This window comes from Trachypithecus francoisi, unplaced genomic scaffold (assembly GCF_009764315.1).
Source record: "Trachypithecus francoisi isolate TF-2019V2 unplaced genomic scaffold, Tfra_2.0 Lachesis_group3, whole genome shotgun sequence".
NCBI lineage: Eukaryota > Metazoa > Chordata > Mammalia > Primates > Cercopithecidae > Trachypithecus > Trachypithecus francoisi.
In genome coordinates, this window is record NW_022681468.1 from 109,414,688 (window position 1) to 109,422,524 (window position 7,837).

At 41.6% G+C, this 7,837-nt stretch overlaps 1 pseudogene; it reads left to right on the forward strand.

Moving 5' to 3' along the window:
* The first annotated feature begins 3,719 nt into the window (after positions 1–3,719).
* Positions 3,720–5,128, forward strand: LOC117071584 (annotated as a pseudogene).
* Positions 5,129–7,837: the final 2,709 nt, after the last annotated feature.

Sequence of the window (7,837 nt, forward strand, 5' to 3'; positions counted from 1 at the left end):
CCTGACTTCAGGTGACCCACCTGCCTTGGCCTCTCAAAGTGCTGGCATTACAGGTATGAGCCACTGCTCCCAGCCCATTGTTTTGTTTGTTTGTTTTTGTAAACTAAGTTTTCTTCTGTTATACTTTAAACTATAGGTTGCCTTGTTAACTAATAAACCTTGAATTTAAACAAACAGAAAGTATACAGCCATTTGTTAAGTTTAGTTATGGCCGTTCTTATACTGAACAGGGAATAGGGCAAGATTTCCCTCTCAGACTTTAGGATTCTAAGCCCACAGTGACCTGCAGTGACAAGGGGCAGCAAGGCATCAGGCATCCTGGTTAAAGGGAGCTCCTCCGCAGCCAGCCCACTGCCTCCAGGGCCCAGCTCCACCCCCGCCTGCTCCCTAGCTGGCTAAGAGAGCTCAGATGAGTTCCTTTACCTCCCCACCTCCACACTCTCATCTGTGAAATGGGGATATTAGCAGCACCTTTCTCATAGCTGTGTTGTGAAGATGAAATTAATGAATACATGCAAAGCGCTTAAATACCTGGCCAGTCGTGAATGCTACGTACACAGGTGAGCTGTTAGCTGCTATTACTCATGCTCTGCTCTCCTCCCCTTCTCCGTCAGCACCGTCTAAGCTCCTCTTCACTTGTATACCAATCAGTTTTCATTAATTTGATTAAGTACAAGAAATATTTTCAGAGTACCTACTGTGTTTCAGACACTGTGCTGCTACTTGTAGGAAGCACAATATCTATCACAGGAGACAGACATATAAATATAATAATGGTAAGGCAATGTAAATAGTAATTTAATAAAAACTCCAAACAATAAAATAATAGTAATAAGTCAGTGTAGAGTATAACAGTGGAACATAAGTCGGGGGCAGAGGAGGCATAGAGAAGGGGCAGTTGCTTCTCTCTGGAGCAGGGGGAGGGAAGGCTCTGAAGAAGAAGGGAGCCCAGGAATGGATCTTGAGCTGGGTCTAAGCTGGAGTCTTAGGTGAGGAACCAGCAGGCAGGAAGGCATGGTGACCTGAAATAACATGGCATTCCCACACCCATCTCTGCATGCCGCCTCTCGTCCTCCACTTGGGAACATCTCCCTATGTTGTTCGCCTCCCTGAAGAAATGTCCCTTCTTCTGAAGTCCTGCTCAATTCCTACTTTCTCCAAGAGTCCTGTCCCCAGCATCTGACTCTCTCTGACTCACCTGGCTTCCCTTGTGCTGTGACCACGCCTGTGTCTCCCTTCTCCCTGCTCCCCGGTGGCTGTACAGTGCTGGGCGCATGTTAAGTGCATGTTGATGGATAAAATGATTACCAACACTATTAAATGACTAATGCTTTATCCCAACACCATGGCTGTGAGAGCCCATTTCCCACTGAAATTCCCATTGGTCTTTGAAGAGAGGAGATCAGGGTGATTTGTCTTTTCCTAGCTCACGCCACATGTCCCTTTTACATGATTCTCTCAGGAGCCCCAGGGAACATAAGGGACCTGGTTTGAGATTACAAAATGGCTGAGAAACAAAGAGGAGAGAGGTGCAGAAACCTGGCGAATACAGCCCTTGTCGCTGAAATGTCAGACCCACTGAAGTCAAGCCCATTAATCTTGTTTTATTGCAAGATTCAAAATCGCCATGCTATGGCAGCCACAAAATTGATAGATGGGTTTCTCTGCGTTCACCCAGTACCTTGGCTCCCTGGGAAACCAGACCCCAGATGAACAAGGAGAGGAAATTAAAACCGCCCTTGGAGGTTTTTCAGTAACTGCTGCTAGAGAAAGACCGGGCATTCATAGTCTCTGGCCGCCAAGCTGCTTACGCTTGGGTTTTACTGCGTTTTTTATAAGCAAATCAAAGAAATAGAAACGCTGAAACCACCGTGGTAAATCTTAAGCAGCTTCCCACTCCAGTGAGGGGCAGGAGCGGCCACAACCTGGCTGTCCTGTTGCTTAAGGCCATGGGGCTGTGATCTTGTTTGGCTTTTTGTTAATGACATAGGTGAAAAATAGAAATGCCTGGTTGTTTTAATTTGGGGTTCTTTGATCACTGGGGAACTGAAACCTTTTTCCATATGTCAGTTTTCTAGTTGGATTCCATCTTTTGTAAATAGCCATTTTCCTTCTGCCACTAATGTAATTAATGATTCAGTTCAGCAGTTCCGCATGTACTGTGGGTCTAGCATATTCAGAGGTAAGGAAGGCATGGAGGTGAGTTATGTATGTCCCACTTCCTAACACAGTACAGGGGGAAAGAGAGAGAGTAGGAGGGAGAAAGGGAAACAGAATGTCACTTTGCTGCAATGTGGCTGATAAGGATACTTCCAGAATGTTTTCCCTGTTTTTTTTTTTTTCTTTTTAAAAAAAAATTTTGGAGAACATAGAGATGTTTCTATTCTTTTAATATTATCAATTACCTATCTTTTGTGATTACTTCTATCACTTTTTAAATATTCATTTTTGTTTCATTTTAACTTTCTGTGGCCAATTTTTTTTAAATCCCAAATCTGGCTGAAATTTATTTCCATGTTAGATTTGTATGAGTTATAGGTCTTCCTTCTTTTTCTAAATTACTTTGATTTTGCAAACATTATATTGACTAATTCTTCCCTTTTCTGAGTGTTTTTTTGATAGCTCTTTTGTTTGTTATACATAGAATTCCCACATATACACACACAGGGATTATAATATTTGTTTTCCTTTGTGCCAATACATTGCTCTTTATTATTGTTGATTTTCAATACATTTAAATATCTGGCAGAACTAGCACATCCCAGAATTTTTTGTAGTCTATCTTATTTATTCTTTCTTTTGACTATTAGGGATTTTTTTCCAGTTCCAAGAAAATATCCAGAGAAATTATTTTTGACCTTGTATTCAATCTATATATTTATTTAGATAAACCAATATGTTTATAATATAATGTTAGGACTAACACTCAAAAGCCTAAGGAAATTGAACTCGGACAAAGGATTCTTAGCAAAGCAATTTTACTTCTGTGCAGAGGGGTGCCTCCTTGGCCAGTGCCCTGAGAGCACACCTGAACAAAGGGGCACGAGAGCCTTTATTCCTGACACAAGTCCTGCTCCTGTATACATTCCCCATTGGTCGGGGTCAGGTCGTACAATCTAAACTAATCTCGGTTGGCTAAACATTTGACTTTTTTTAGGTAAGGGGGGCACATAAAAGAAAATGGAGAGGAAGGGGAAGGGATGTCTGTAATGAGGTAGAAAGTTAGTCGTCTTTCCAAATAAGGAAAGGATGTCAGCTGGTACTGATAATGCCTGGTACTGTGGCATGCCTGGGCATCTAACAAAGGCAAAAAGGAAAAAAGGAGAAAAAGGGAGGAGGTACTATAAATTAAAGAATAAAATATAGATCAGATTATTTGAAGAGAAACCTCATCATATCCCACAATAACATGAATAGCACCATCCAGGAATGAATTATATTTTACTTTTATTCAAATTTCTTGTAATTTGTCCCAAAGTTTGATGCTTTGTTTATAAAGCCACTCACATGAGGATATATGTTTAGTATAATAATTTGTACACTTTGCTATAATTTAGATGAGATTTCTTTGCATTTTAGTAATGTGCAAGGAAATTATTATTTTATTTACATGTACATCTTGTATCTGGTTAATTTTCTACACTTAAAAAATTAATTCTGGAGGTTTTCAGTTAAAACCTGCTTTTGGCGCCTTTCAGCCCAGGGCTGGGACCCCGCCAGGGCTGGGACCGCCTGGCCTGGCCCCTGCCCGCGCTTCCCCGCGCCACCTCGCGCCACCCCACGCCCCTCACCGTGCGCTCTCCACGCACCCGCCGGCGCGGCTGGACTGGGCAACCAGAAAGCATTTTTCTTCTCTGGGAAGGTGAACATTTGTAGCCTTGATTTCCCGGATCTGGTAACATGGCAAAAGATGCCGGTCTAATTGAAGCCAACGGAGAACTCAAGGTCTTCACAGACTAGAACCTTAGTCCCGGAAAAGGTGTCCCTCGTGGCCGTTCACCCCTCCACCGTCAACCCGCTCGGGAAGCAGCTCTTGGCAAAAACCTTTGGACAGTCCAATGTCAACATTGCCCAGCAAGTGGTAATTGGTACGCCTCAGAGACCAGTAGTGTCAAACGCCCTGGTGGTAGGAAGCCCACACACCCCCAGCACTCACTTTGCCTCTCAGAGCCAGCCTTCCGACTCCTCACCTTGGTCTGCCGGGAAGCGCAACAGAAAAGGAGAGAAGAATGGCCAAGGGCCTGCGGCATTTCTCCATGAAGGTCTGCGAGAAGGTTCAGAGGAAAGGGACCACTTCCTACAACGAAGTGGGGGACGAGCTGGTCGCGGAGTTCAGTGCTGCCGACAACCACATCTTACCAAACGAGTCAGGTTATGACCAGAACAGCATAAGACGGCGCGTCTACGATGCCCTAAACGTGCTGATGGCCATGAACATCATCTCCAAGGAGAAAAAGGAGATCAAGTGGATTGGTCTGCCCACCAACTCGACTCAGGAATGTCAGAACTTAGAGGTGGAAAGACAGAGGAGACTTGAAAGAATAAAACAGAAACAGTCTCAACTTCAAAACTTATTCTACAGCAAATTGCCTTCAAGAACCTAATGCAGAGAAACCGGTACTCAGAGCAGCAGGCCAGCCAGCCGCCGCCACCCAGCTTGGTCATCCACCTGCCCTTCATCATCATCAACACCAGCAAGAAGACCGTCATCGACTGCAGCATCTACAATGACAATTTCGAGTGTCTGTTTAATTTTGACAACACATTTGAAATCCATGATGACACAGAAGCGCTGAAGCGGATGGGCATGGCCTGCGGGCTGGAGTCTGGGAGCTGCTCTGCTGAAGACCTTAAAATGGCCAGAAGTCTGGTCCCAAAGGCTCTAGAGCCGTACGTGTCAGAAATGGCTCAGGGAACTGTTGGAGGCGTGTTCATCACGACGGCAGGTTCCACGTCTAACGGCACGAGGTTCCCTGCCAGCGACCTGACCAACGGTGCAGATAGGACGCTGGCCACAAGCTCCGATGGGTCTCAGTACAGCGGCTCCAGGGTGGAGACCCTGGTGTCTTAAGTCGGGGAGCACGATGAGGAGGATAATGACTTCAACGAGAATGAGGAGGACGACTGACGTCCTCCCCACTTCAGATTCGGCTTCAGGAAAACGTTTACGGGAAAGAATTTTTTTTTTAATGTGGGTTTTCTGTTTCCTTTTGGCCTACTCCCAAGAAGATATTGGTAAGCTATTGAATTTAGATATGCACCTCTGATAAGCAAGGATTGTTTCCTGTAGGATTAGGACGTGCTGTGGATGTGTGTTTTGATACCAGTGTACAGATGCAGAGTGTTTATTTACTGTTTAGGATTTGTGTTTTCATTTTCTATTTTTCTTCAAGTGCAGAGTTCATTTTTGCCGTTGAACAGTTTTTGTTGAGTTGCTGAAGCAATTGTATTTCATCCACATTCATGAAAATGAAACACCCTCCTGTTGTGGATGGTGATCACCTGATGCCGTTTATTTGCCTGAGTTTGGGCGGCGCCCCCACTGGCAGATGGTGAGACTCTGTGGAGTTTGTTCAGTGGTACCGTGTCCAAGCAAACAGCAGAATTCGACTTTCTAAATAGCCCCAAGCAAAACAGCAGAATTCAGCCTTCTAAACAATAAACACCATCAACCTTATTGACTTTATTGTCCCTTAAATTATATTGACTGTTGTGATTCCATCAAGTTTATACCCTCTTTTCTCTCCCTATTTTGCAGCAACAAATTGCAAAGTGCTTTTGTTTGTTTGTTTTTGTTTGGTTAAAGCTTATTGCCATGCTGGTGCGGCTATGGAAGCTATCTGGAAGGCTTGGAATGGTTTATTGCTTATGGTAAAATTTGCCTGATTTCTTGGAGGCAGCGTTTGGAAACATTTTATTATATAGTTGTTTACATACTTGTAATTCTATCATTTAAAGACATGTACTGAAACAAATGTATTTATTTCATAAGTATCTTCCTGTAATCTATTATAAAATTGAAATTAAATATAGAGAATGTTTTAGCAATTTTTTAGCTCAAAATTTGTCAATCATTTTTAATAGTTCTTTTTTTATAAAAAGAAAAAGGAATTTAAGGACAGGCAATACTCTCTTTTAAAATTTATTCACAAAATTCATTAACTGCACAGTTGCTATTAGCTGCCTGTTCTAAAATGGTAGTCCTTTTATTGAAACAGAAACTTTTCTGTAATATTTTATGGAATATAAAGAGACTTTAATTGTTTGACTAGTTTAACTTGGCACTGGTTAGTTTTTATTAATAAAACGTGCATGGGCATTTAAAAAACAAACAAAAAACCCCCCTGCTTTTGTAGATATTCAGTCATACCATTAGCATATAATGGCACTTTGTCTCTTTCTAATTTATCTATATCACTGTTAACTGTCTTTTCTTTCTTATGTTGTTTCAAGACTCTGTAATAAAAATGGTGGTAGACAACAGTCTTTGTTCCTGAGGTAAATGGAAAGATTTTGGTACAGTGTCACCTTTGAGCATAATCTTGAGGATATTGAGCTAAAGATATTATTTTTATTGTAACAATGCCAGCAACACAAACACTGATATTGGTGTCTACTGTGTAGTATTGTGTGCCAGGCACTGTTCTAGGCTCTTTCTATATATGTAACTTCATACAATCCTCACATGAAACCATTATTTCCATGCTAGAGGGGGTTCATGGGGCACAAGGAGGTTGGTAACTGACCAAGTCACTAACAGAAAGAGGACATGAATCCAGGCATCTGGTTCCAAAGACCAGATTTAGCTGCTTCTAAAGAACATGAGTTTATCCATGTTACAAAGTGTATTTTATTAGAATTGATCAAACTAACTGGAGCAAATAAGATTTTCATATCAAAATGACCATGAGACTTTTCTTCCTTAGTCTAATAGTGACTTCTAATAGATTGCCCCCTACTGAGGCTTCATTCTCTCATTCACAGGATAAGCTTCACTGGGTCCATAGAACTTTTATTTATTACTGATTTTCTTTAGTTTGTAGTTTAAGATTTTTTTTTTTTGTATACATAAGAGTGACTGGTTTAGTTTCTAGTCTTTCTGGTTATGTGATTTCTTTTAAAAGAGTTTCTTCTTTATTATAATTTGTTTATTTTGAGAAATCTACAAAGTGGAGAAAACTGCAAAAAAGTAGTACAACCCGTAGAATTGGAAAGTTGTCAACATCTTGATATATTTGCTTCAAGTCTTGTTTTGTTTTTCCTAAAACATATGAAAATTTCAAGATTAAAAAAAAATTTCCCCTTAATTCTACTTCTAGATATATACCCAGAAGAATTAAAAGCAGGGGCTCAAAAAATATTTGCACAACATGCTTATGGCAGCATTACTCACAGGAACCAAAAGGTGGAAGCAACTCAGGTGTCCACTGATGGATGAATGGATACATAAAATGTGGCATAGCGATACCATGGAATATTATTTAGCCTTAAAAAGGAAGCAAATTCTTTTCTTTTTTTCTTTTTTCTTTCTTTCTTTTTTTTTTTTTTTTTTTAAGACAGAGTCTCACTCTGTCTTCCAGGCTGGAGTGCAGCGGTGCAAACTCTACTCACTGCAAGCTCCGCCTCCCGGGTTCACACCATTCTCCTGCCTCAGCCTCTCCAGTAGCTGGGACTACAGGCGCCTGCCACCACACCCAGCTAATTTTTTGTATTTTTAGTAGAGATGGGGTTTCACCGTGTTAGCCAAGATGGTCTTGATCTCCTGACCTCCTGATCTGCCCACCTCAGCCTCCCAAAGTGCTGGGATTAAAATTCTGACACGTGCTACAACATGGAT